General features: G+C 46.0%; 1 pseudogene; it reads right to left on the bottom strand.

Moving 5' to 3' along the window:
- Positions 1 to 24,115: 24,115 nt before the first annotated feature.
- On the bottom strand, positions 24,116 to 26,645 carry LOC119454437 (uncharacterized; annotated as a pseudogene).
- Between the last annotated feature and the right edge of the window lie 247 nt (positions 26,646 to 26,892).

Below are 26,892 nucleotides of genomic sequence, written 5' to 3'. Positions count from 1 at the left end.
GATTCGAGGAAATGTATTAGTCGGCGGTTTATCAATTTTTCGAACAGTTTGCAGAGACAGCTTGTTAGTGCTATAGGCCGGTAGCTCGAAACAGACGATGGGTCCTTGCCCTGCTTCAGTATAGGGACGACAATGGCCTCTTTCCAGGCGGCGGGGATCTTGCCGGAGGACCATATAGCATTGTAAAGGCAGAGGAGAGTTTTCTTTGTTTCATGGGGAAGGTGTTTTAGCATTTGATAAACTATGCGATCAGTGCCTGGGGCAGACTTGTTGCAACAACTAAGCGACGCATAGAGCTCAGCGATGCAGAATGGCTGGTTGTATGCCTCGTCTCCGGTGCATTTTCTTTCTATTTTCTGTTTTTCTATGGCAGCCTTGTGTCTTTTAAATGTTGGCGAATAATGGGATGAGCTTGCCACATGTTCAAAATGTGCTCCCAGGCAGTTAGCTTGGTCTTCCAGACTGTCGCCTTGTGTGTTTACCAACGGGAGTGAATAAGTTTGTAGCCCTTTTATCTTATTAACTTTCTTCCAGACTCTGCCCTCGTCTGTATACGAGTTGATGCCTGATAAAAACTTCTCCCAACTCTCTCTCCTGGCCTGTCGACGCGTTCTTCTCCCCTGCGATTTTATCTTCTTAAAATTGACAAGATTCTCCGCAGTTGGGGAGTCGCGTAGCAACCCCCACGCTTTGTTCTGTTTCCTACGAGCGTTCCGACAATCCTCGTTCCACCATGGGAGACGGCGTTTGCATGTCTCACCACTTATTTCAGGTATACATTCAGAAGCGGCATCAATGATAAAACATGTAAAATACTCGACAGCAGCATCAATTCCCAGCGAAGATATTTCAGACCACGAGATACTACTTGTAAGACTTTGGAATTTCGCCCAATCTGTCATATCCAACTTCCAGCGGGGTGCCTGTGGTGGAGGTTCGTTTTGTAGTGGTGATCTCAGCAGTATCGGGAAGTGGTCACTCCCGTAAGGATTTTTTATAACTTCCCATTTAAGTTCAGCAAATAAAGACGGGGAAGCTACACTGAGATCAATGGAAGAAAACGTTTTGTTTGCGAGATTGTAGTAGGTGGGTTCCTTCTTATTCAGGAGACACGCACCAGAGGAGAAAAGAAATTGTTCGATTAGGCGTCCTCGCGCATCGATACGCGTGTCGCCCCACAAGCTGCTGTGTGCATTGAAATCGCCAAGAACTAGGTAAGGTTCTGGTAATTCATCTATTAGTGACTGAAATTCATGTTTGTGTAAAGGATAATGTGGGGGTATGTAGAGCGAGCAAATAGTAACGAGTTTACCCAGAAGTACAGCACGAACGGCTACCGCCTCAAGTGCCGTATTAAGTGGAAGTTGCTGACAGGCTACACTTCTGTCGAGTATGATGGCCACACCACCAGATGATGCGGCAGAATCCTCGCGATCTTTTCGGAAAACAATATTCTGACATAGGAAGTTGGTGTTTCTGGAGTTTAGATGTGTTTCTTGAACACACAGCACCTTTGGATTAAATTTACTGAGAAGTTCTTGGATATCGTCTAGGTTGTGGATTAATCCCCTAACATTCCACTGCATTTTTTATTCATGTTGGAGGAAAATAAAAGGTGCTGTGTGTTTCAAGGGGTGTGTACAGCCTATTTTACAGAGCCTTTTACAGGCGCTGTAACTGGTGTCTTGTCTTTTTTGGAGCGTTCTTGGGAGAGTCGCCGCTCCCTAGGCACTCCATGTGCCGTCTGAGAAGTTGTGTCCATTGCCTCTTGCGAGGCGTTGGACACTCGCTCTAACGAGCGATGTGTGCGTCGGTTTGGCTTCGCCTCGGAAGACGAAGCCTTTGTCCCCACCAGTGCGGAGGTTGACGGTACCTCCTTAGCCTCCGTGCTATCCTGGCTGCTGCCAGAGCTAGCAGGGGCCACTGGTGTGGCCAAGTTCGGTGATGGCAAGGCAGCCTTGGCTGCTCCCACCATAGGGGCGGCTGCCACAGCCGGCGGCTCGCTGCGCGCGGGCCGGGCAGGTGGCGGAAGCCGGTGCGACGTTGCCCCCTGACGCGTCGCCTCGGCATATGTTGTGCTGTGGAATGGCAAGCACCTTTTACGTGCTTCCTTGAAGGAGATGTTCTCACGAACTTTGAGAGTGATAATTTCTTTTTCTTTTTTCCAATTCGGACAAGACCGGGAGTAAGCTGGATGCTCACCATCACAGTTTACACAGTGAGGTGCCGCTTCACAGTTGTCTGAGGAATGCCCTTGCGTTCCACATTTCGCACATGTTAGTCTACCACGGCAGCTCTGCGAGCCGTGGCCAAATCTTTGACATTGGAAGCATCTTCTGGGATTGGGGATGTATGGCCTGACAGCTAACTTTGTGTATCCGGTTTCTATGGTTTCTGGCAGATCGCAAGTGGCAAAAGTCAGGATCAGGTGTTTAGTGGGAATTTCCTTATTTTCTCTTCTGATAATGATGCGCTGTACGTTTGTTACGTTTTGTTCTTTCCAGCCTTCCAATAGTTCGGTTTCGGACAAGTCGATTAGATCTGCATCAGACACTACTCCACGTGCTGTGTTCATAGACCGATGAGGTGAGACGGTAACAGGTATGTCTCCAAATGCCACAAGGTTGTTCAATTTATTGTGCTGCGCTTTGTCACGGATCTCAAGCAGGAGGTCCCCGCTCGCCATTTTGGTGACCTTGTAACCTGGGCCAAGGGCGTCAGTCAAGCCTTTCGCAACAAGAAAAGGGGATACGGTTCGAGCTGGTTTTTCAGTTTTCTCACTGTGCACAACTTGGTATCGGGGAAAAATTTCTTTCGGTCTGAATAGGTTTAATATTTCATCGGTGCGCCCCCTCTTGTGAGGGTGACGATCAAGTAGACGGGGAAATGCAGGTGTTCCCATGTTATTATCGTTTATTTCGGCGGCAATGGCGGCCACCCACCACGGAGCCCAACTAGGGGACGCTGCAGCACTTAAGGTGTAAGGCTGCAGACGCCAGCCGTGCATTGCTGCTATAACCCAATATAAGATACCCAAGAGAGGGCACATACACAAGGTTAACCCGAGCCGCCTATGAAAACGTGGAAGTAACAGAAGAGAATAGGAGACAGGACAGTAAAGAAAGGAGATAGGAAAGAAAAAGGGCAGAGAGGGGGATAGGAAAAGGCGACCACCGATTTCCCCCGGGTGGGTCAGTCCGGGGGTGCCGTCTACGTGAAGCAGAGGCCAAAGGAGTGTGTTGCCTCTGCCGAGGGGCCATAACGGTCCAAACACCCGGCTTCGGCTCAACTCCCAGGATCCCCTTTTCCCCGGACACGGCTAAGCCGCGCACGGTTAGACGCGGGAGGGTCCGACCCTCATGTGCTCGGGTACGTGGTGTCGCAACACACCAAACGCCTGCTTACGCAGACGCCCCTGCGGGGAGAGGTCATACTCTAGTTTCACTTATTTTCTGAAAGTGCATTCGAACCCTGAACACCTATGTTACACGACCATAAACAATGCCACATCTGCCACACTGTTTCGCAATCGACTTACAGCAAGAGAGCCCTTTTCGCTGCGTGTCAGAAAGCTAAGTAGTGAAATGGGCGTCCCATTGCTTGAACATCGCCTAATGCCACCAGCAAAGCTGCTACCTCCGTGGCAGTGGCGGGTGGTAGAATGTGACACATCTTTTATCGAGGTTACAAAACATGCTCCACAGACACACATTCACATGCACTTTTTAGAACTTCAGTCAAAGCACTGTTGCCCTGAATTTTACACGGATGCGGCAAAGTCACATGCCGGCGTATCTTACGCAGCTTTGGGTCCTTCCTTCTCTGAGTCCGTCATTCTGCACCCTCAGACAAGTATTTTTACAGCAGAAACCTATGCAGTACTGACTGCAGTAAAACACATCAAGGAATCCGAACTACAAAAGACAATAATATTCACAGACTCCTTAAGTGTTGTAAAAGCTTTACCGTCTTTAAAAAAGCACAAGAATCCTGTTTTTATTGAGCTTTATTCACTATTGTGCACTATTTATTCATCCAATAAACATGTGATAGTATGCTGGGTTCCTGGGCATAGGGAAATAGAAGGTAATATGCTTGCCGACAAAATGGCTACATCAGTTGCATCGGATGCTGTTAATTCTACCATGACTGTCTCAGCTGGAGATCTTAAACCTTTTGTACGCAAGAAGCTAAAAAACCATTGGCAACGTTTGTGGGAAGCTGAAACTAATAATAAGCTCTTCGTAATAAAACCACAGTTAGGCATGTGTACATCCACAACGAAAACACGGCACATCGATGTCCTGTTCTCAGAATAGGGCACACGTATGGTACCCACAATTATCTGCTGACTGGTGATGAGCCTCCAACCTGTGGCAAATGTGGTGAGAGGCTCACCGTCCTTCATGTTTTGCTTGAATGCCAGGAAGCAGAACTTCTACGTAGAAAGTATTTTTCTTCAGCTTACAGAGAGCATATTCCTCGCCATCCGGCAATGTTCCTTGAACCAGAGCCGTTTTTCGATAGCAAATCAGTTTTAAACTTTTTAAATGATTTTGCTCTATTGAAAGTGATAGGCACGAGACATCCGTAGCGCATCCTTTTTCAAGGGGCTGCTGCTGCGATAGGACCGCTTTGTAACGCCCATGCTTCCATGCCCTTGCGTTTCAAGGGCCTTGGAAATGCAGTAGTGCTACAAACGGCACATTGTAGTTCATTTTATCCCCCCTTGTCAATGTATTTCTTGTTTTAAAGTACATTCATTGGTCATTTCCATAATTTTATTACATGTGTTTACGGACTTTACTGCCACTGTTTTTAGGCCTCTCTACAGCCATGTCACAACCAACTACATAATTAATTACTTCATTGTTAACTCATTAACTGTGGCCTGACGCTCTTTGGTGTTTTGTGGCGCAAGGGCCAAGTATGGCCAAATTCATCATCATCATCACCAGGCCACAGAGTTCTAACACAATGCCTGTAAGCACCTGTTTCTGTGGCCAGAACACAAGCTAGCTTAGGGTCTGAACTTACAGACAGCTGCCGGGCCAGGACACCTCCTCCGGGTGTTCCTGTTTAAGGTTCCAGATATGACCCCCGTTTCTTTGGCCAAGTGTGGACATTACATTTGTGATGTCTTGGACCCTTCGGTCAAGCCTGTAGCTGCTGGGTTGAGCACATCGCTGCTTTCCTCATCTCACTTTGCTAGTCATGCAACGGTGAACTACTTTCTTTGGCTGAACTATGTTTTTCTAATTTGCTTTGTCTTGTACTACCACTTTATTTGTTGTAGTCCGCTGTTAATTTACGTCAAGATGCCATCTTACTCTCAGCTGCTTAAGTATGTACTATGTACTTTCCCTTCTATGTGTGCATTATTTAAATGTTTTGTTGGACGTATGCAAATGGCTTCATGTTGTTTTGGGTGCTCACGTCAAGTCAAGATGCCATCTTACTCTCAGCTGCTTCAGTGTATACTATGTACTTTCCTTTCTATGTGTGCATTATTTAAATGTTTTGTTGGACGTATGCAAATGGCTTCATGTTGTTTTGGGTGCTCTGAGGTTTTGTTTAAGTAACCCATTCCAAATATAAAGAACCTGCATCACAGCTACTGATTATGGGTAGCCATGTGAAAAGCAGATAAAAGTAGTGAACATGTGCTTGGTTAAAAAATCCCTCCACATGGTTAGATGGTCTGTTGATATTTTTATGCCTGCCAACCTTTAAATTAAGAAAACATGACAGTGGAAGCTAAAAAATACTTAAATTTAGTGAAAATACTATACATTATTCCATTACTCAATATGCTCACTGTTTATTAAGTAAGACTTGCAGATTTTGTTCTGTAATGGTGCTGTGAACAGCCATGCAGCCCAATATTGTCGCAGCAGCAATGGGTCTCTGCCGTAGACAGGCAGAAATGTTGAAGTTTATTAATGAAATATTCGTTTAACATTCGTCAAGGACTCAGTTGCCATATACATTGGTTCTATCAGCTGATGTCGCAGCAGTGCGGGAAGGTCCGCATAATCAATGGGTTAAAAAAATTGGGTTACAAAAAATCACTTAGCGACTCTTGCGCTCTTGTCACTTGGTTCGATTCGAAAGCGTTTGGTTCGAAAGCGATTGCACTTGGTTCAAAACCTGACAGCAGCTTCAAAGCATAACCAGAAGGTTGGCCCAGGAAGCTAGACAGTAGATGTATGTTGGAAAGAGTTAGTTAGTTAGTTAATCCTGGTTTAATGGCGCAAAAGCGACTAAGGCTATGCTGCGCCAGTCACAAGACAATACAAAAACAATGTTAGGGCAGTCAAGGCTGTGTTACTTTATAGTTGATGTAAATAACCAGTTTCGTCTAAAAAGTTGAACAACTCCGTGAATGGCACTAGCGGGTCGTCTCCTAGTAGTAAGGAGGGGTGTAGAGGTATATGCAAGGTATCTAGATTTTGTAAAAGTTTCCGTCTCTGTGTTTCGGTATGTGGACATGTCATAATAATGTGCATTACAGTAAGTGGTTCATGGCACTTCTTGCAAGTTGGTGGGTTTTCTTTTCGGAGTAGAAAATTGTGTGTTAGATGTGTGTGCCCAATTCGAAGTCGACATAAGATTACCTCATAGAACCGCTCTTGGTGACTGCATGATTTCCACTCGCCAAGCAGGGGTTTAGTCACATGTAACTTGTTGTTTATGCACGAGTTCCATTCCTGTTGCCATCTTGACGCAAGGGCCTTACGAATCGCTTGGATACTGTCTTTGTATGGAAGTGTTGTGCGAGTTATGTTTTTGAGAGCTGCCATGGACGCACATCTGTCTGCTGCTTCATTCCCTGGTATCCCAACATGGCTTGGGACCCAGCAGAATCGTATGGTTCTTCCGTATTTGTTACAAAAGACCATGTTTAAGATATCACCAAGTAGGGGTTCGCAGGCGGAATTTAAATTTAAAGCTCTCAGTGCACTTAACGAATCAGTATAAATTATAGCATTTTTCAGCTTCTCGGTGATAATTTTTTTTACTGCTATGCATATTGCATAAACTTCAGCGGTAAAGATTGAAGCAGAATGGTGCATTCGAATACTAGTTTCCCAATTTTTCGTTGCGATTCCCACGCCCACATGTTTTTGTGTTTTAGAGCCATCAGTGTAAAATTCTGTGTAATTTTTGTATTTTTCTTGGATAGCTCGGAACTCTTGTATTATGTGTTCTTGTGGGGTGTCCTTTTTCTTTAGATGTGTTAGTGTCCAATCACATAACTGTGTGAATTCGCACCACGGGGGCAATCTTTGTGGTCTTTCAGCAGCTTGCAGTACCTCTTGAGGGATATCATAAGTCTTGCAGTATTCCTCGTGCCGTAAAAGAAGTGGCCGAATCATGTTCGGCTTATTAGTGTAATGTAAGCGTGAGTTGCATTGTGTGACGATATTGTAACATAAGTGCTGCGGTGATGACTGAATTTTGAGTACATAAGAAAAAGTAAGTAACGCTCTGCGCTGCTGTAAGGAAGGCTCATTACAGTCAACGTATAAACTTGGGACAGGTGATGTCCTGTAAGCACCACTTGCTAGGCGTAGTCCAAGGTTATGTACTGGATCAAGTCGTCGAATGTAAGAATGTCTGGCTGAGCCATAAACTACGCAGCCGTAGTCTAGAAGGCTACGCACAACAGACCGGTAAATACGTAAAAGACATGTTCGGTCAGAACCCCAGTGCTTATGGGACAACACTTTAAGGATATTCAGCGCTTTATTTGTCTTAATCTTTAGTGTGTTTATGTGGGTCAGGAAATTCAGTTTGGTGTCAAAGGTTACTCCTAAAAATTTGTAATGTTGTTTGACCGGTAGTGTGGCGTCATTTAATTTCAGGACTGGGTCGCAGTATAGCCCACGTTTCTGAGAAAATAAAACAGTAACTGTTTTCTGGGTGGAGAAGCAGAAGCCATTCTTGTTAGCCCATTTTGCAAGTTTATTTATTGTGATCTGAAGCTGCCTCTCACAAGTTGATAAATTTGAGGCACGGCAAGCCACTTGCAGGTCGTCGACGTATATAGAGTGCATAACAGACGACGGTATAACCTTATTAACCGAGTTCATTTTTACAATGAAAAGTGTTGTGCTGAGAACACAGCCTTGTGGAACACCATTTTCCTGTGCAAATGTACGAGAAAGTACTGTGCCGAGACGAACCTGAAATGTTCTATTAGACATGAAATCAGCTAGGCAGTTAAGCATTTTACCACGGATGCCGAGGTCAGCTAGGTCTCTTAAAATTCCATATCTCCACGTGGTATCATAGGCTTTTTCAAAATCAAAGAAAACTGCCAGACAATGTTGCTTGTGTAAAAATGCATATCGAATTTCATGCTCCAGTCGGACAAGATGGTCAGTGGTTGAACAACCCTTTTTATAACCGCATTGGTGAGGGTCTATTAAGTTTCTTGACTCTAAAATGAACGAGAGCCTTATATTAATAATGCTTTCATATGATTTTGCCAGACAGCTGGTCAGGGCAATGGGTCTGTAGCTACTTGCGGATGTTGGGGATTTACTAGCTTTGAGAAATGGGACTACTATTGCTTTTTTCCACTCTTCTGGCATTCTCCCAGATTCCCAGATTAAATTGAAAAATTCAAGGAGAGCCTCTACAGATGCTTGGGATAGATGTGCCAGCATGGAGTAGTGAATACGGTCGTGACCTACCGCTGTTTTTTTGCCAGCTGAAAGGACTATGTTTAATTCCTGCTGTGTAAGGGGGGCATTGTACAATTCATTTGTCGCGCCAGTAGTGGGTAGCTTCTGTTTTTCAGCAGACTGTTTGTACTTTAAAAATTCTTTTGAATAATTATCCGAGCTGGAAACATTGTGGAAGTGTTCACCAAGTATGTCAGCCTGTTCTTGTAGTGTTGTTTGTGTACCTGGACTTGTAAGGAGCGGTATTGTATACGACGAGTAATCTCCCCTAAACTTCCTCACCATTTCCCACATTTGTTTAGAGGTGACAGAGCTGTTTATCGAAGATATGTATTTCTTCCATGATGATTTTTCCGCCTGCCTTCGTATAAATCGTGCTTTGGATTTGGCCTGTTTGAAATGTAGGAGGTTTGTATAGGTCGGGTATCTTCGCAAGATTCCCCAGGCCCGATTTTGTTGTTTTTTTGCTTCTGTGCACTGTGGTGTCCACCAGGGGTTAAGTTTTTTGCGTACAAGGCTGGATGTTTGGGGAATGGCCTTTTCTGCCGCTGAAATTAAAACCGCAGTGAACCTTTCATTGATTTCGTTAACGCTTAGCTCACTTGAAAACACTTGTTCGAGCTTTGCATTTTCTGTAAAGAGTGTCCAGTCAGCAAGGTGTACCTTCCAGCGACGCGGTTTACAATTTATAATGAGTGGTGATGATGTGAGTTTGATGATAGCAGGGAAATGGTCACTGCCATACGAGGTATTCAGTACTTCCCATTTAAAATCGGTAAAAACAGACGGTGAGCAAAAGGCTAAATCGAGGCAGCTAAAATTGCGGGAGCTTGGTGAAAAATATGTTGGCGCACCTGTGTTCAAAAGACAAATGTTATTAGTTAAAACGAAATCTTCGATAAGTTGCCCTCTTTGATCATTTTTATCGCTGCCCCAAAGGGTACAGTGCGCATTAAAATCACCTACTAAAACAAAAGGCTCCGGCAACTGGTCTGTTAGATTTTCCAGGTCTCGAGTTGTGAAATGTGTATGTGGTGGAATGTACAGTGAACAAATGGTGACAGTTTTATAGGATAAAACGGTGACGGCTACAGCCTCGTACGGGGTATTTAATAAAACGTTTCGTGTAGGGATGCCGCTTTGCACAACAATAGCGACTCCCCCAGATAGACGGCTGGAGTGTTCGCGGTCCTTTCGTATGACAGTAAAACCTTTAAGGAAATGTGTATATTTAGGGCCTAGATTTGTTTCCTGTAAGCAGAATGCTACAGGTGAGAGGTTGTTTATTAAGTCTTTAATGTCACCTAAATTGTTGATCAGGCCTCTACAATTCCAATGTATGATAAAAGCCATACTGATGGTATTGAAAATATTAACTGATGTATATGAATTCAAAAGTTGTAGGTGACATGTGTTAAAAGGGATGTGCTATTTGCGAGAGCGGTAACCACTCAGGTTACCGGTCCCTTTCTCGGCGCAGTTACAAGAAGTTTTTCCTTCTTGGTGCGCTCCAGAGAGCGCGGATCTTTTGGCGTCAATGGCGCCGGGGTTTTCGCGTCGACCTCCATCGCCTTCTCCGAGGCGCTGGATGATCGGGAGCCAGGCGCCGAAACGCGCGTCTCGGGCCGTGAAATTCGGTTCAGCTTTGGGCCTTGCAACACTGTGGTCTGCAGGCCCGTCTTCGATGATGATGGCGCAGCACTGGCTGCAGCCATCAAGGGGGCGGATGGAGTTTCTACGGGCACACTGTGCGTGGACCCTGTAGACTCCTGAAACCGGTGTGGCGCTGCCCCCTGCCGCGCCGCACTGGCATAGCTAACTTGAGGTAAGTGCCCTAGCCTTTTCCTCGCTTCGTAAAATGAGATTTTTTCTTTTACTGTGATTGCGATGATCTCTTTTTCTTTTTTCCAGCAAGGGCAGCTCCGTGAGTAAGCTGGATGGTCTCCCTTGCAATTGACACAAAGTGCTGGAGCGTTGCAATTGTCCGAAGGATGGTCGTTGGCACTACACTTCGCGCATGTTTCTTTACCTCTGCATGATTGTGATGCATGACCGAACCTCTGGCACTTGAAGCACCGCCTCGGGTTCGGTATGTATGGTCGGACGTTGATTTTCAAGTATCCTGCGTCGAGTGAAGTGGGCACAGTACTGGTTCCAAATGTTAGTATTACGTGTTTCGTGGGGATCTGTTGGTCGTTTCGCCGAAGTGTAATTCGCTGTACTTTAATAACATTTTGCTCTTGGAAACCTTCAAGCAGCTCTTCATCACTGAGATTCAGGAAATCTTCTTCAGATATTACTCCTCTGCTTGTATTTAGGGAGCGATGTGGGGAGATTGTTACATTAATGTCGCCGATACTGGCGAGTTGGGCGAGCTTTTCAACTTGGTCTTTCTTTTTCAGTTCGAGGAGGAGGTCTCCGCTAGCCATCTTTGTGGCTTTGTAGTCAGGTCCAATCGTGTTTACGAGGCATTTCGATACAAGGAAGGGTGAGAGTTTTCTTACGCTTGTGTTGCCTTCACTATGAAGGACATGGTACTTTGGGAAGGTGTCTAGGTCGGTTCGGAGGGTAAATTGGAAGATTGCATCGGTGCGACCTCTTTTCAGAGGCCGATCTGAAAGTCGGGGGAACGGTTCTGCCATAATATGGTTTCAAAATTCGGCGGCGGTGGTAGCCACCCACCACCGAGCCCAACAAGGGGACGCTACAGGTTACGAGAAACCTGCAGACGCCAGCTATGCACCGCCACTATAACCTAATGTACATACCCAAGACTGGATACATTACACACGGTTAACCCTTGCCGCCCAGAAATGCGGAAGTAAGAAGAAGAGAAAAGAAGACAGGAAAGATTTAAAGCGAGAGAGAAAGACGAAGATTTGAGAGGGGGACAGGAAAAGGCAACTACCGATTTCCCCCGGGTGGGTCAGTCCGGGGGTGCCGTCTACGTGAAGCAGAGGCCAAAGGAGTGTGTTGCCTCTGCCGAGGGGCCATGAAGGTCCAGACACCCGGCTTCAGCTCAACTCCCAGGATCCCCTTTTCCCCGGACACGGCTAAGCCACGCACGGTTACACGCGGGAGGGTCCAACCCTCGTGTGCTCGGGTACGTGGTGGCGCAACTCACCAAACGCCTGCTTGCGCAGACGCCCCTGCGGGGGTATGTTGGAAAGAGTTTGAGGGCATTGTGGTCAGCTCCATGCTTAATGTTTTAATTAATGTTTAATTAATGGTTAATTAATGTTTTCTGCTTTGATGTCATAATACTGTTACGCGCTGTGCCGAGCATCGAAGAATGCGCCACAAAGACGGTGAAGACGACGATCTGGGCAGTGCTCGTGTTGTTCTGCCACCTTGCCTGCAGCCGTCTCTCTCAGTATATATCTTGTAAATATAATTTCCCTATCCCTTTTTGCTACTCTCATCCCCGTGGCAATACATACCTGCCAGATTTTGCAATTTTATTACAAAATGTCAGATTTATAGCGGTTGCTTACGATTGTTGTATTGACACCAATAATTTTAGGATTTTTTCATTGCATCCTATTAAGGGCAAAACTGATCTCAATAGAATGCAAATATAGTCATTGGGCAATTTTTAGAGCTGGACTATCCAGACCTGCTCAGTTATTTGGACTTACTGGCAGCAGTGCAACGGCTGGGGAAATTTTGGCTGACGTTACATGAATATTTTGTGAATAAATACACAAACGTTTGTTTTTCTGTGACACAGCTTATGTTTGCTGCGAACATAGAGCAGCATGCCTTTTCATAGTGCCTCTAGACTGAATTCAGGTAAGCGTCCAAAAAGCATTGCATAATTCGGTTTCCTAAAGTCAGCTTCACTGCAATACATTTGTGTTAAACTGTGAAGTATATGAAGAGTGGAAAGGGCCACTTTCACACGACATATAATAGGTGATAACTTTGTTTACTGCCGTCCATACAGCCATAACTTCGGCGGTAAAGACTGAAGCGGAATTATGTATTCGAATGCTATTTTCCCAATTCTCTGTTACGGTTCCCACACCCACGTATTCTTGTGTTTTTGAACCATCTGTGTAAAATTCTGTGTGATCTTTATATTTGTCTTGAATAGTGCGGAACTCTTGCATTATGTGTTCTTGTGGGGTGTACTTTTTCTTTAAGTGCGTTAGTGTCCAGTCACATAGTTGTGTAAAATCGCACCATGGGGCCAGTCTTTGCGGCCTTTCAGCAACCTGCAGGACCTCATGAGGAATGTTGTAAATATGACAGTATTCCTCATGTCGTAAGACAAGTGGCCGTATCATGTTCGGTTTGTTTGTGTAGTGTAACCGAGAGTTGCATTGTGTTACGATTTTGTAGCATATATGTTGTGGTGTTGACCGAATTCTCAGTACATAGGAGAGGGTTAGTAGTGCTCTGCGGTGCTGTAGGGAAGGCTCATTGCAGTCAACGTATAAACTTAGGACAGGCGATGTTCTGTAGGCACCGCTCGCCATTCGTAGGCCAAGATTGTGAATTGGATCAAGTCGTTTAATGTAGGATTGCCTGGCTGCACCATAAACTACACTGCCGTAGTCGAGAATGCTACGCACAAGGGACCGGTAAATACGTAGTAGGCATATTCGGTCAGATCCCCAGTGCTTGTGCGATAACACTTTGAGAATGATGATGATGATGTGTTGTGTTTAGTGGCGCAAGGGCCAGATATGGCCAAAGAGCGCCATGCAAGTGGTGATGTGACGATGTTATGTCAATGCAATGGGCAGATGGATTCCAATAGGTAGATGTTACATGGCTGTAAAAGGGCCTAAAAATCAGTCGCTGTAAAAGTGCGTAAAATACATAGGTATTAAAATAATGAACATGACAGTGAGGTGTGCTGTGACTATAAAAGATAAGTTTAGCGCCATCATAATCAAATTTACGAGTGCGGAACTAGCACTACCGCCTCACGAGGCCCTTAAACGCAAGGGTACTGAGGCGTGTGCTCTACAAAAACAACTATCGCAGGACCACCCTCTCGTGAGAGGGTGCGCTACGAAATTGCTGGGCTAATAACATGTAGCACTACATCATTTAGGTAGTTGAGAACTGTTTTCACATTAAAGAATGGTTCTGAGCCCAGAAACAATGTTGGATGTAGTGGGATATGGTAACGAAAGGCTTGTGCAAAGTGCTTTTTCCGTTCGGTTTCTGCTTTCTTACACTCGACGAGTACGTGGAGGACAGTGAGAATTTCACCACATCTTCCACATAGTGGAGGTTCGTTGCCAGTGAGTAGGTAATTATGGGTACCAAATGTGTGCCCTATACGCAGTCGGCAGAACAAGACATCAATTCGTCGCGTTTTCGTTATGGAGGGCCAGAAACCTATTTGTGGCTTAATCACATGAAGCTTGTTATTTGTTTCTGCGTCCCACAAGCGTTGCCAGTGGCTTCGCAGTTTCTTTCGTAAGAAAGGCTTGAGGTCTGTGGCAGGAGCAGCAGCAGTAGGGGTAGCTTGCGATGTAATTGTTGTGGCCATTTGGTCTGCTAGTACATTGCCCTCGATGCCTCTATGGCCAGGCACCCAGCATATAATAACATGCTGGTTAGATATATATGCTGTACACAGAAGGGAATACAGCTCACAGAGTATAGGATTTTTGTGTTTGCAGAATGACATTAGGGCGTTTACAACGCTTAGGGAGTCCGTAAATATAATTGCCTTTTGAAGTTTTGATTTCCTTATGTGCTTTACAGCCGACAATAGTGCATAAGCCTCAGCCGTAAAGATACTTGTTTCCGAGTGCAGTACACCAGATTCCGAGAAGGAAGGCCCTACAGCTGCATAAGATACCCCGTCATGTGATTTAGAAGCGTCTGTGTAAAACTCTGTGCATGAGTACTTGGCCTGGAGTTCAAGGAAATGCATTTTGATATGTGCCTCTGGTGCGTGCTTAGTGACCTCTACAAACGATGTATCACAATCTATAAGCTGCCACTGCCACGGCGGTAACAATTTTGCTGGAGCCATAGGAAATTGTTCAAGAAGTGGAATACCCATTTCGTCACAGAGGTTCCTCACACGCAATGAGAATGGCTTTCTTGCTGCAGGTCGGTTATGGAAAAGTGTGGCAGCGGTCACATCATTTATTGTTGAGTAAGAAGGATGTTCAACATTTGCTTTTACTTTCAGAAAATATTTAAAACTGCTGTATGACCGCTGCAGATGAAGTGACCACTGATTCGACTCTACGTAGAGGCTCTGGATTGGACTTGTCCTGAAAGCACCAGTCGCGAGGCGGATACCCAGATGGTGGACGGGGTCTAGGATTTTTAGTGCACTTGGCGTTGCTGAATTATAAATTATAGACCCGTAATCAAGGCGCGAGAGGACAAGACTGTAGTACAAGTTTAAGAGACACTTTCGATCACTGCCCCATGTTGTGCGCGATAGAAGCTTTAGGAGGTTCATTGTCCTCAGGCACTTTGTCCTCAGACGCTTAATATGAGGAATAAACGTGAGCTTAGAATCTAAAATGATTCCCAAAAACTTGTGCTCGCTGCTCACAGAGAGCGCATCTCCTTTGATTTCAATAGTTGGGACTGGCGTTACGCCTCTCTTGTTTGTGAAGAGTACGCAAGTGCTCTTCTGTGAATTAACTTTGAAACCATTTTCATCTGCCCATTTGGACAATTTGTTTATTCCAAGCTGCACTTGTCGTTCGCAGATGGCAACATTGCATGACTTGAAGGCTATTTGCACATCGTCGACATAAACAGAATAAAACATTGTGCGTGGAATGACTGTGTGCAGGGAATTCATTTTTACTATAAATAGTGTGCAACTAAGCACGCCTCCTTGTGGCACACCGGTCTCTTGAGTGAATGACTTGGACAAAGCGTTGCCCACTCTTACGCGGAATGTGCGATTAGATAGGTAACTTTCGATGGTATTTAACATGTTGCCACGGACACCCATCGCCGAGAGATCTCGGAGAATGCCGTAGCGCCATGTCGTGTCGTAAGCCTTTTCTAGGTCCAGAAATACTGAGAGGCAAAGCTGCTTATGTATAAAAGCATCTCTAATATAAGATTCAAGGCGAACAAGGTGGTCTGTTGTGGACATACCTTCTCTGAAACCGCACTGTAAGGGATCGAGTATTTTGTTGCTTTCAAGAAAATGGATGAGGCGCCGGTTAATCATTTTCTCGAAGAGTTTGCATATACAACTTGTCAGAGCTATAGGCCTATAGCTACTGGCCGAAGAAGGTTCCTTGCCATCTTTGAGAATAGGAATTACGATTGCTTCTTTCCATGCAATCGGAATGTAGCCGGCAGAGAACATGGTGTTAAAGAGTGACAGTAGTGTTTTGTGGGTTTCAGGGTGTAAGTGTTTTATCATTTCATATAGTATTCTGTCACTTCCTGGAGCAGAATCGTTACAACAATTCAGTGAAGCCTGAAACTCCGCCATGCTAAATGGACGATTGTATGCTGCATTGGCTGTGTCTTTCCGACTCAGCGGCTGTCGCTCTGCTTGTCGCTGGTATTTTACAAATGTGTGTGTAATGGGATGTACTGGAAATATGCTCAAAATGTGCTCCTAGACAATCAGCCTGGTCCTCAAGAGTGTCTCCTTGTGTGTTTACTAAAGGTAGAGGATGGGTTTCGCGGCCTTTTATTTTGTTTACCCTGTTCCAGGCTTTGCGTTCGTCTGTATAAGAGTTGATGCTGGATATGTATTTTTCCCAACTTTCCCGTTTAGCGCGGCGGCGTGTTCTTCTACCTTGTGACTTAATCGCCTTGAAGTTAATTAGGTTTTCTGCGGTCGGGGAGTTACGAAGGAGATTCCAGGCCTTGTTTTGCTTTTTCCGGGCTTCCCTACACTCCTCATTCCACCATGGAATGCGTCGTTTCGAAGGCGACCCATTTGTTTGGGGTATACATACTGATGCAGCATCAATAATAAACGCTGTAAAGTATGCAACTGCAGCGTCAATATCAAGTGGACGGACATCGTCCCAGAGCAAATGTGTTTTTTCACGAAACCGCGTCCAGTCAGCTGAGTCGACTTTCCATCGAGGAACGTGTGTAGAGCACTCAGATTGTTTTGTAAGGTTTAGTACGATGGGGAAGTGATCACTTCCGTAAGGGTTGTTAATCACATCCCACTTCAGATATGGCACAATTGTACTGGACGCTATGCTTAAGTCTATGGAAGAAAATGTTTTATGTGTAGGGCTGTAGAATGTTGGCTCTTTTTTGTTAAGCAGGCAGGCACTTGAAGAGAGTAGGAAGTTTTCTATTAGTCGTCCTCTCGCATCACAGCGAGAGTCGCCCCACAGTGTACTGTGTGCGTTTAGATCACCAACGACTATGTAAGGGTGATGGAGTTCATCAATAAAGCTTTGAAATGTTGTTCTAGACAGTTGATAAGTTGGGGGGATGTATATAGACGCGATGGTGACTAGTTTATTGAATAGCACTGCTTGGACAGCAACTGCTTCAAGAGGGGTTTGGAGTTGCAATTTCCGACATGCAACATCTCTGTCAGCTATTATAGCTACACCACCTGAGGCTGTAACAGCCTCGTCCCGGTCTTTCCGGAAAATAACGTATTGCTGGAGAAAGTTTGTTTGTGTGGGTTTAAGATGTGTCTCCTGAACACACAGCACCTTTGGATTGTATTTGTGTAAAAGTTCTTTAATGTCATCGAGGTTGTGCATTAGGCCTCTCACGTTCCAGTGTAATATTTGTGTATCCATTTTGTTTGTGTTTTTCGGCTGTGTGTCAAGAGACTAGTCTAGTTGGCTTACGGAGCCTTTCCAGGCCCCGTAATCCGGGGTTTGTCTTTCTTGGAGCGGTCGCGAGAATCGCGTCGCTCCGGAGGCGCTGAATGCGCCGCCTGGCTTGGGGTTGTGTCCATCGACTCCAAGGAGCCGCTGGACTTCCGCTCAAGCGAGCGGGGTGTTTTCGGGGTGGGCCTTGCCTCGAAAAGCAGGGCCTTGGAGGCCACCAACCCAGAGGTCGATGGACCCTCCTTGAGAGACGGCACAGCAGCACTGGCTGCTGTCGCCTGGGGAGCTGGTGGCACGGCCGCAGCCACACTCTTCGTGGACCGGGCTGATGCCGGAGTCTGCTGCGGCGTTGCCCCCCTACGCGCCGCACCAGCATACCCTGCAGAATGAAGAAAAGAAACACGCTTTCGTGCTTCTTGGAAAGAGATGTTTTCTTTTACTTTGAGTGTGATGATGTCTTTTTCTTTTTTCCACGTAGGGCAGGATCGAGAATATGCTGCATGGTCACCATCGCAATTTGGGCAGTGCAGGGCGCGAGTACAGTTGTCAGATGTATGTTCATGATCGGCACATTTTGCGCATGTCGATCGGCCTCGGCAGTTTTGAGAGCCATGGCCAAATCTTTGGCATTTGAAACATCTGCGTGGGTTCGGAATATATGGTCTTACTCGGATTTTCGTGTATCCTGTTTCAAGGGTATCTGGGAGAGTACTGGAGCCAAATGTAAGGATTAGATGCTTCGTGGGAATTTCAATGTTGTCTCGTTTAATCTTTATTCGCTGTACTTGTGTCACGTTTTGTTCTTTCCAGCCCTCGAGGAGCTCTTCTTCGGTCAAGTTCAGGAGGTCTCCGTCAGACACTACTCCTTTGCATGTGTTCATAGATCGGTGCGGAGTCACCGTGATTTTTACATTACCGAGTGTTACTAGATTGCAGAGATTTCCGTGCTGGTGCGGGTCGCGAACCTCAAGGAGGAGGTCGCCGCTGGCCATTTTCGTTACCTTGTAGCCGGGCCCTAGTGCATCAGTTATGCATTTGGCAACAATGAAGGGAGAAATCATTCTTGTGGTCTTTTCGGGGTTTTCACTGTGAATCACGTGAAATCGTGGGAAGGTGTCTTTGCGTTGGCCAAAAAAGTTCAGAGTTTCTTCGGTGCGCCCTCTTTTGCTAAGAGGGCGATCAGACAGACGAGGGAAGGACAAAACATCCATAGATAATTAGTTATTTTCGGAGGCTATGCCAGCCACCCACCACCGAGCCCAACAAGGGGACGCTACGAGACCCGAAGGAGACGCAGACGCCAGCTGTACATAGCCACTATAACCTAATATAATAGACCCAAGGTTGGATAGATTACACCAGGTTAACCCTTGCTGCCTGGAAAATTGGAAGTAAAACGAAGCGAAGAGAAGACAGGAGAGATGGAAAGTGGGGGAGAAAGACGAAGGTTGGAGGGAGAGAGAGACAGGAAAAGGCAACTACCGATTTCCCCCGGGTGGGTCAGTCCGGGGGTGCCGTCTACGTGAAGCCGAGGCCAAAGGGGTGTGTTGCCTCCGCCGAGGGGCCTTAAAGGTCCAAACACTCAGCGTTGGCTCAACCCCCAGGATCCCCCTTTCCCCGGACACGGCTAAGCCGCGCACGGTGAGACGCGGGAGGGTCCAGCCCTCGTGTGCTCGGGTCCGTGGTGTCGCAACACACCAAACGCCTGCTGACGCAGACGCCCCTGCGGGGAACACTTTGAGAATATTTAATGCTTTATTTGCCTTAATTTTTGTTGTGTTAATGTGGGCTAGGAAATTCAGTTTTGTGTCAAATGTTACGCCTAAGAATTTGTACTCTCGTTTGACCGGTAGTGTTGCGCCATCCAGTGTCAGAACTGGATCGCAATGTAAGCCACGCTTCTGGGAAAACAGCACTGTAACGGTTTTGTGGGTTGAAAAGCGGAAACCATTTTTGTCGGCCCACTGTGTGAGATTATTTATTGTTATTTGTAGCTGTCTTTCGCAGGTGGATAGGTTTGAGGCGCGGCAAGCCACTTGCAAATCATCGACATAAATTGAATGCATAACAGACGATGGAATGATTTTGTTTACAGAGTTCATTTTGACTATGAAGAGTGTCGTGCTGAGAATGCAACCTTGTGGGACGCCATTTTCTTGTGTAAATGTGCGTGAAAGTGTTGTGCCGAGGCGTACCTGAAATGTTCTATTTGACATGAAATCGTATAGGCAGTTTAACATTCTGCCACGAATGCCCAAATCAGCCAGGTCTCTCAAAATTCCATATCGTCATGTGGTATCGTACGCTTTTTCTAGGTCAAAGAAAACCGCGAGACAGTGTTGTTTGTGTAGAAACGCATCACGTATTTCATGTTCTAGTCGGACGAGATGATCAGTCGTGGAGCAGCCCTTTTTGTATCCGCACTGGTGCGTGTCTATTAGGTGTCTTGATTCAAGGATGAATGTGAGTCTCGCGTTTATAATGCTCTCATATGATTTGGCTAGACAACTTGTTAGTGCAATGGGTCTGTAGCTGCTTGGGGATGATACAGTTTTACCAGATTTTAGAAAAGGCACTACTACTGCATTTTTCCAGTCTGTAGGCATTACCCCAGATTGCCATATCTTGTTGAAAAATTGAAGGAGTGCCTTTACCGATGCTTGAGATAAGTGCGCCAGCATTGTGTAGTGGACCCGGTCAAGACCTGTTGCTGTTTTTTTACCGGCCGAAAGAACTCTGTTTAATTCCTGCATTGTAAGAGTGTCATTATATAGTTCCATTGAAGCACCGGTAGTGGGAAGTCTCTGTTTCTCAGCCGACTCTTTGTATTTTAAAAATGTGTGAGTAATTTGCTGAGCTTGAGATGTTATAAAAGTGTTCGCCTAATAAGTTGGCCTGGTCTTCTAGTGTTGTTTGGGTCCCTGGACTTGTAAGTAGTGGTATTGTGTATGATGTGTACTCTCCTTTAAATTTTCTAACCCGGTCCCACATTTGTTTAGATGTGACTGAACTATTAATTGAAGATACATATTTTTGCCATGACGATTTCTCTGCCTGACGCCGAACAAATCTTGCTTTGGCTTTGGCCTGTTTAAAGGCTAGGAGGTTGTTATAGGTTGGATACCTTCGTAAGATTCCCCAGGCCTTATTTTGTTGTTTTTTAGCTTTGGTACAGTCGTCTGTCCACCAGGGATTTAGTCTTTTGCGCAAAATACCGGATGACTGAGGTATTGCTGTTTCTGCGGCTGAGATTATAACCTCAACGAACTTTTTATTGAGTTCGTGAACGCTCAGTTCTGGTGAGAAGACCATTTCCAGTTTAGCATGTTCCATAAAAACTGGCCAGTCAGCAAGCTGCAGTTTCCACCGGCGTGGCTTAATGCCTAGGGTTGGTGGTGATGGTAAGATTTTTATGATTGCGGGCAAGTGATCACTACCATATGGCGTGTCGAGGGCTTCCCATTTAAGATCGCTAAAAAGAGATGGTGAACAAAAAGCTAAATCTAAACAACTAAAAGTGCGTGAAGTAGGTGAAAAATACGTTGATGCACCCGAGTTTAAGAGGCAGATATCATTTGACAGGATAAAATCTTCAATGAGCTGCCCTCTTGGGTCAGTTTTGCCACTGCCCCAAAGAGTACAATGAGCATTAAAATCTCCAACTAAAACAAAAGGCTCCGGCAGCTGGTCTGTTAAATTTTCTAAATCTTTACTAGTAAAATAGGTATGGGGTGGAAGATATAGTGAACAAATGGTGATGGTTTTATGAGACAGAACGGTGACCGCTACAGCCTCGAGAGATGTATTTAATTGGACATTTCGTGTAGGAGTACCGCTCTGCACTACTATGGCGACTCCTCCTGACAGACGGCTGGAGTGTTCGCGGTCCTTGCGTACGACAGTAAAACCTTTCAAGAATTGTGTATTTTTGGGGCCTAAGTTCGTTTCTTGAAGGCAGAGTGCAACTGGCGATAGCTTATTTATAATGTCTTTGATGTCACCTAGATTATGAATCAGGCCTCTACAGTTCCAATGGATGATGAAAGCCATTGTAAGACAAATAAAAATGTTTACTTATGTGCGTGTGAGCTAAAAAGTGATAGGTGACATGTAATAGAAAGATCACTACTCTAATCAAGGGCGGTAGCCGTTCAGGTTACCTGTCCCTTTTTCGGCGCAGTTACAAGAAGTCTGTCCTTCTTGCTGCGCTCCAGGGAGCGCGGATCTTTTGGCGTCAATGACGCCGGGGTTTTTGGGTCGACCTCCATCGCCTTCTCCGAGGCGCTGGACTATCGAGAGCCAGGCGCCGAAACGCGTGTCTCGGGCCGTGGAGTTCGGTTCAACTTTGGGCCCTGCGACACTGCGGTCTGCCGGCCCGTATTCGATGATGATGGAGCAGCACTGGCTGCTACCACCAAGGGGGCGGATGGAGTTTCTGCAGGAGTGCCGCGTGCGGACCCTGTAGACTCCTGAAACCGGTGTGGCGCTGCCCCCTGCCGCGCCGCACTGGCATAGCTAAGTTGAGGTAAGTGTCCCAACCTTTTCCTCGCTTCATAGAATGAAATTTTTTCTTTTACGGTGATTGCAATTATTTCTTTTTCTTTTTTCCAGCAAGGGCAACTCCGTGAGTAGGCTGGATGGTCTCCCTTACAATTGGCACAATGTGCAGGAGCATTGCAGTTGTCAGAAGGATGGTCGTTGGCACTACACTTCGCGCATGTTTCTTTTCCTCTGCATGATTGTGATGCATGTCCAAACCTCTGGCACTTGAAGCACCGCCTTGGGTTCGGTATGTACGGTCGGACGTTGATTCTTAGGTATCCTGCTTCGAGTGATGTGGGCACAGTACTAGTTCCAAATGTTAGTATCACGTGTTTTGTGGGGATTTGTTGGTCGTTTCGTCTGAGTGTAATCCTTTGTACCTTAATTACGTTTTGATCTTGGAACCCTTCGAGGAGCTCTTCGTCACTAAGGTTTAGGAAATCTTCTTCTGATATTACTCCCCTGCTTGTGTTGAGCGAGCGATGTGGAGAGATTGTGACGTTAATGTCACCGACACTGGTGAGTTGGGCGAGCTTTTCAACTTGGTCTTTCTTTTTCAGTTCGAGGAGGAGGTCTCCGCTAGCCATCTTTGTGGCTTTGTAGTCAGGTCCAATCGTGTTTACGAGGCATTTCGATACAAGGAAGGGTGAGAGTTTTCTTACGCTTGTGTTGCCTTCACTATGAAGGACATGGTACTTAGGGAAGGTGTCTAGGTCGGTTCGGAGGGTAAATTGGAAAATTGCATCGGTGCGACCTCTTTTCAGAGGCCGATCTGAAAGTCGGGGGAACGCTTCTGCCATAACATGGTTTCAAAGTTCGGCGGCGGTGGTAGCCACCCACCACCGAGCCCAACAAGGGGACGCTACAGGTTACGCGAAACCTGCAGACGCCAGCTATGCACCGCCACTATAACCTAATGTACATACCCAAGACTGGATACATTACACACGGTTAACCCTTGCCGCCCGGAAATTTGGAAGTGAGAAGAAGTGAGGAGGAGACAGGACAGATGGAAAAGTGAGAGAAAAAGACAAAAGATCGAAGAGGGGGACAGGAAAAGGCGACTGCCGATTTCCTCCAGGAGGGTCAGTCTGGAGGTGCCGTCTATGTGAAGCAGAGGCCGAAGAGGTGTGTTGCCTCCGCTGGGGGGGCCTTAAAAGTCCAATCACCCGGCATTGGCTCAACCCCCAGGATCCCCCTTTCCCCAGACACGGCTAAGCCGCGCACGGCTACACGCGGGAGGGTCCAACCCTCGTGTGCTCGGGTCCGTGGTGTCTACGTCGTTCAGTGTGACACTTGCCACAGTGAATTGCCTGACTCGAGTGAAAATTTGCCTACCCTCATGGCCATGCAAGCTGCCACGCTGGCACATGCATAAACTTGTGGCACCGCCTGCCAGCAGCTGCAGAAAGCAGCATTTCAAGGAGGGCTCCCACGTGTCGTATGAGCAGGCAACACACGGCAACCCTCCCTGAGCAGCTGCTTTCTGTAGCTGCCGGCAGGTAGCAACACAAGTTTATGCTTACACCATCATGAGAGCAGCTCACACCCCAATAAGCAAAGGCAAATTTGTGTTTTTTTCTTAAAAACCACACAATCAACTGTGGCAAGTGTTACAATGAACGACGTATACTCCAAAGTGTGATTTTCCAGCATGCTAAGCGAAATATGCAGGACCCTGTATGCTAACAAGCCTCATACCACACCACTTTACTGTTAGGGCTATTGCACCAACATTCTGGTTTAGTTTCCCAGGACATGTATGTGACATGACATCATAACACAGGGTTGTCACATTGGAGCAAAGCATCGGGACATTGTTGCACTTGCTTCAGCTCAATGAGCGGTTTGTTATGCTGGTACATTGAGCTGCGCAATGAGCGGCAGCATAGCAGACGACAGAGCGAGCTGCAGTGAGTGCTCTGTTGCCATGTCACCACTCTTTGTATCATGATGTGGCATCGCACACATCTTCTGGGAAACGTAAATGGAGCTGGTGGTAGAAAGCTTCAGAAGTAATTTAGGGCACTCTGAGACTTGTTCATATGTTTTGCGAGGTTTCGAGCTTGAGGACCTTAATTTAAAGCAAACAATGAAGAGTCAAATGTCATCTCAGTACTCCTTAGGACGCAAATACTCATGCAGGTCAGGTGCACGGACACCAAAAAACATGCCAGTCTGGCTTCCATGAATGCATGTGTGGCAGTTGGCAAGCAAAGTTCCAATACGGTACATCTGCCCAAGATTTTGCAGCAGCAGCTTTTGGTTTTTTTTTGAAATCAAGGAACGAAAACTCCGCCACGGTCTTGCCAAATCCCCATTCCACTGGTTGACGAACTGTGCTCATGCTCTTATTGAAGAGCTCTTGCTGGCGAGTGAGGGAAGCACCAGCATAGGGCCTCATCAGGAGAGGGCGTAAAGGGTACGCAGGGTCGCCGTAGATGCAGTACGAGGTGCCCTGCACTAGCCTCTCTAACTTGTCGTAAAGGCCACTGTCACGCAGGATACCTGTGTAAAAAAAGAAACACTGCTTTTAAAAACGGCCATGAAGTCGTGCATTTTCACTGCAGGGTGGCTCTAGCTCTGACACTGTCTCACAAGGCGCTTCAATGGGTTGTGACAACCCACACCAGAGATTGATACGTAGCAGATGCCTGTAGTCCAACATTTTAGACAATAAAATCAATTAGGTCTGTTGGCCTTTTCCAAATTACAACCTGCAGGTGTGTTTAATGCATTTACACCTCAGTGCAAGTGACATGGTAAGCAACATACAGTAGCAGTGTGGAAATGAGCAAAAAGCAGTGGTTTCATATTAGGTTTCTGCAAAACCCTCATTGAAACAAACAAGAAACATTGTTTACCTATAGTTTTCTCGTTATTTTAACCATCTGTAATGTGTAAGAATTATTCAGTGTGTGGGCATCTAGTCAGAGTCGGCATTGGTTCTAGGTAAGGTGCACACCAAGCGGCTCCCACATGCAAGAACCAAACTCTGCTTGGGTCTCACGGGGACTCAGGAAGTTAGCACACACAATTAGTTTGTGTCCGCCAATTTAAACTTTTGTATTAAGGGCAGCGTTATAGCCAACACAGAAAGAAAGACAGACACCGTATGACAAAGCGTTGACTTTCAACTAGCAGATTTCATTAAGTAAACGTTTATGCATGTCACATGCTAACTGCATGACTCACTATAGTAGGAAGCTCTAGTGAAAAAAACTATAGTAGGGAAAAAAAGCAAGGAAAATGACAAAAATGATTGGTATAATAGCATGCACTGCAATACCTGCGCATCAATAACAGCCGCCCTGTTGCATTGTCATGAAAGATCTTAAAAGCTATTTCACAAACATATGTAGACCTAATAAAATCAATCAGTTGAAATCAGTGCTTTATCCTTCGTGCTGTGTCTTACTTTTGTTCTGTGTCAGCTATAGCGCTTACAAAGCCCTAACAAACATCTAGACAATCGATCTAACAAAGAAACACTGACCAGCATCATGCCTGTGCCCTTCATATGGCCCATCAAGCTGGCACACAATCCCATTAGCGCACATCACCGCCTGGTACTTGAGAGCGTGGTGCCTTTTATGACCAGAAAAATATAGCCGCTGGTTCACTGAAGGGCGGCAAATGGGCCTTGCCGTGCCATCCACAAAGCCCCAACATTTGTGCAGGGGAGCACCTCTTTCATACACAGCCTGCAAAGAGAAAACTCCTAAATCAGAACTCTGCATCATCATCATCATCAGCCTATATTTATGTCCACTGTAGGACGAAGGCCTCTCCCTGTGATCTCCAATTACCCCTGTCTTGCACTAGCTGATTCCAACTTGCGGCTGCAAATTTCCTAACTTCATCACCCCACCTAGTTCTTCAACCCCACTCTTACACTTTCTCGGTTAAGGTCCTCAATTACTTGCTGTAATTCACCCCCGTTATTGCTGAATAGGACAGTGTCATCTGCAGACTGAAGGTTGCTGAGGTATTCGCCGTTGATCCGCACTCCTAAGCCTTCCCAGTCTCAAGCGCTTGAATACTTCTAAGCATGCAGTGAATAGCATTTGGAGAGATGCGTCTCCTTGCCTGACCCCTTTCTTGATAAGTAACTTTATACTTTTCTTCTGGAGAACCAAGGTTGCTGTACAACCCTTGTAGATATTTTCTACTCTGCATGTACATGCTCAATTTTAGCTTGGTGTATATATTTCCTGTTGAAACACAGTTCCTTGATTTGCTGCCAATAAGATGGCGACAGCTATGTGCAGCAACAGATTTCAGCAGTAGCTTTCTGCGTGCAAAACTGGAGCAAGAATTGTTAATACCTCGTAAACATTCACCTGTTGCACAAAAACAAAAGCACAGAAAAGGGTGCAGTGCAAGAACATACATGTGCGAAAGAAAATCACACTGATACAAAATTCGCCCACTTTGGAAAACTCCTCCAGATCACTCAAGCGCAGCCAGCTGTGATTGTTCAAATCGTCCAGCAGATGCCCGAAGGTGCTGTCAATGTGACTGAATAGCATGCCGACAATGCTCGACATTGCAGACGCATGACGGCCGAACAGGGGCTCCAAGTCCCACCATCTATTCGGGTATGCCAGTCTGCGCAGACCCATCAATACAGCTTCTTCTCCCGTCACCTTCACTCCCTGGCTACTCCGGATTTCTGGTATGCGCAAGGCATCCTTGAGCAGGGGAAGGTCGTCCTTCTCAAATCGAAACAGCCTCCGAAAAGACTGCTCATCCATTGCCGCAGCGTTCACGAGACCAGTCGACGACTTCCTCTTCCTTTCTCTGGGCGCGCGGCGAGCGAGGAACAAATCCTCTATCTCTGTCCACGATAGATCAAGGTAAAGAAGCTGGTCGCAGAGCACACCGGC

Source organism: Dermacentor silvarum, chromosome 5 (assembly GCF_013339745.2).
Source record: "Dermacentor silvarum isolate Dsil-2018 chromosome 5, BIME_Dsil_1.4, whole genome shotgun sequence".
Taxonomy (NCBI): Eukaryota; Metazoa; Arthropoda; class Arachnida; order Ixodida; family Ixodidae; genus Dermacentor; species Dermacentor silvarum.
This window is presented reverse-complemented; position numbering and strand designations above follow the sequence as displayed.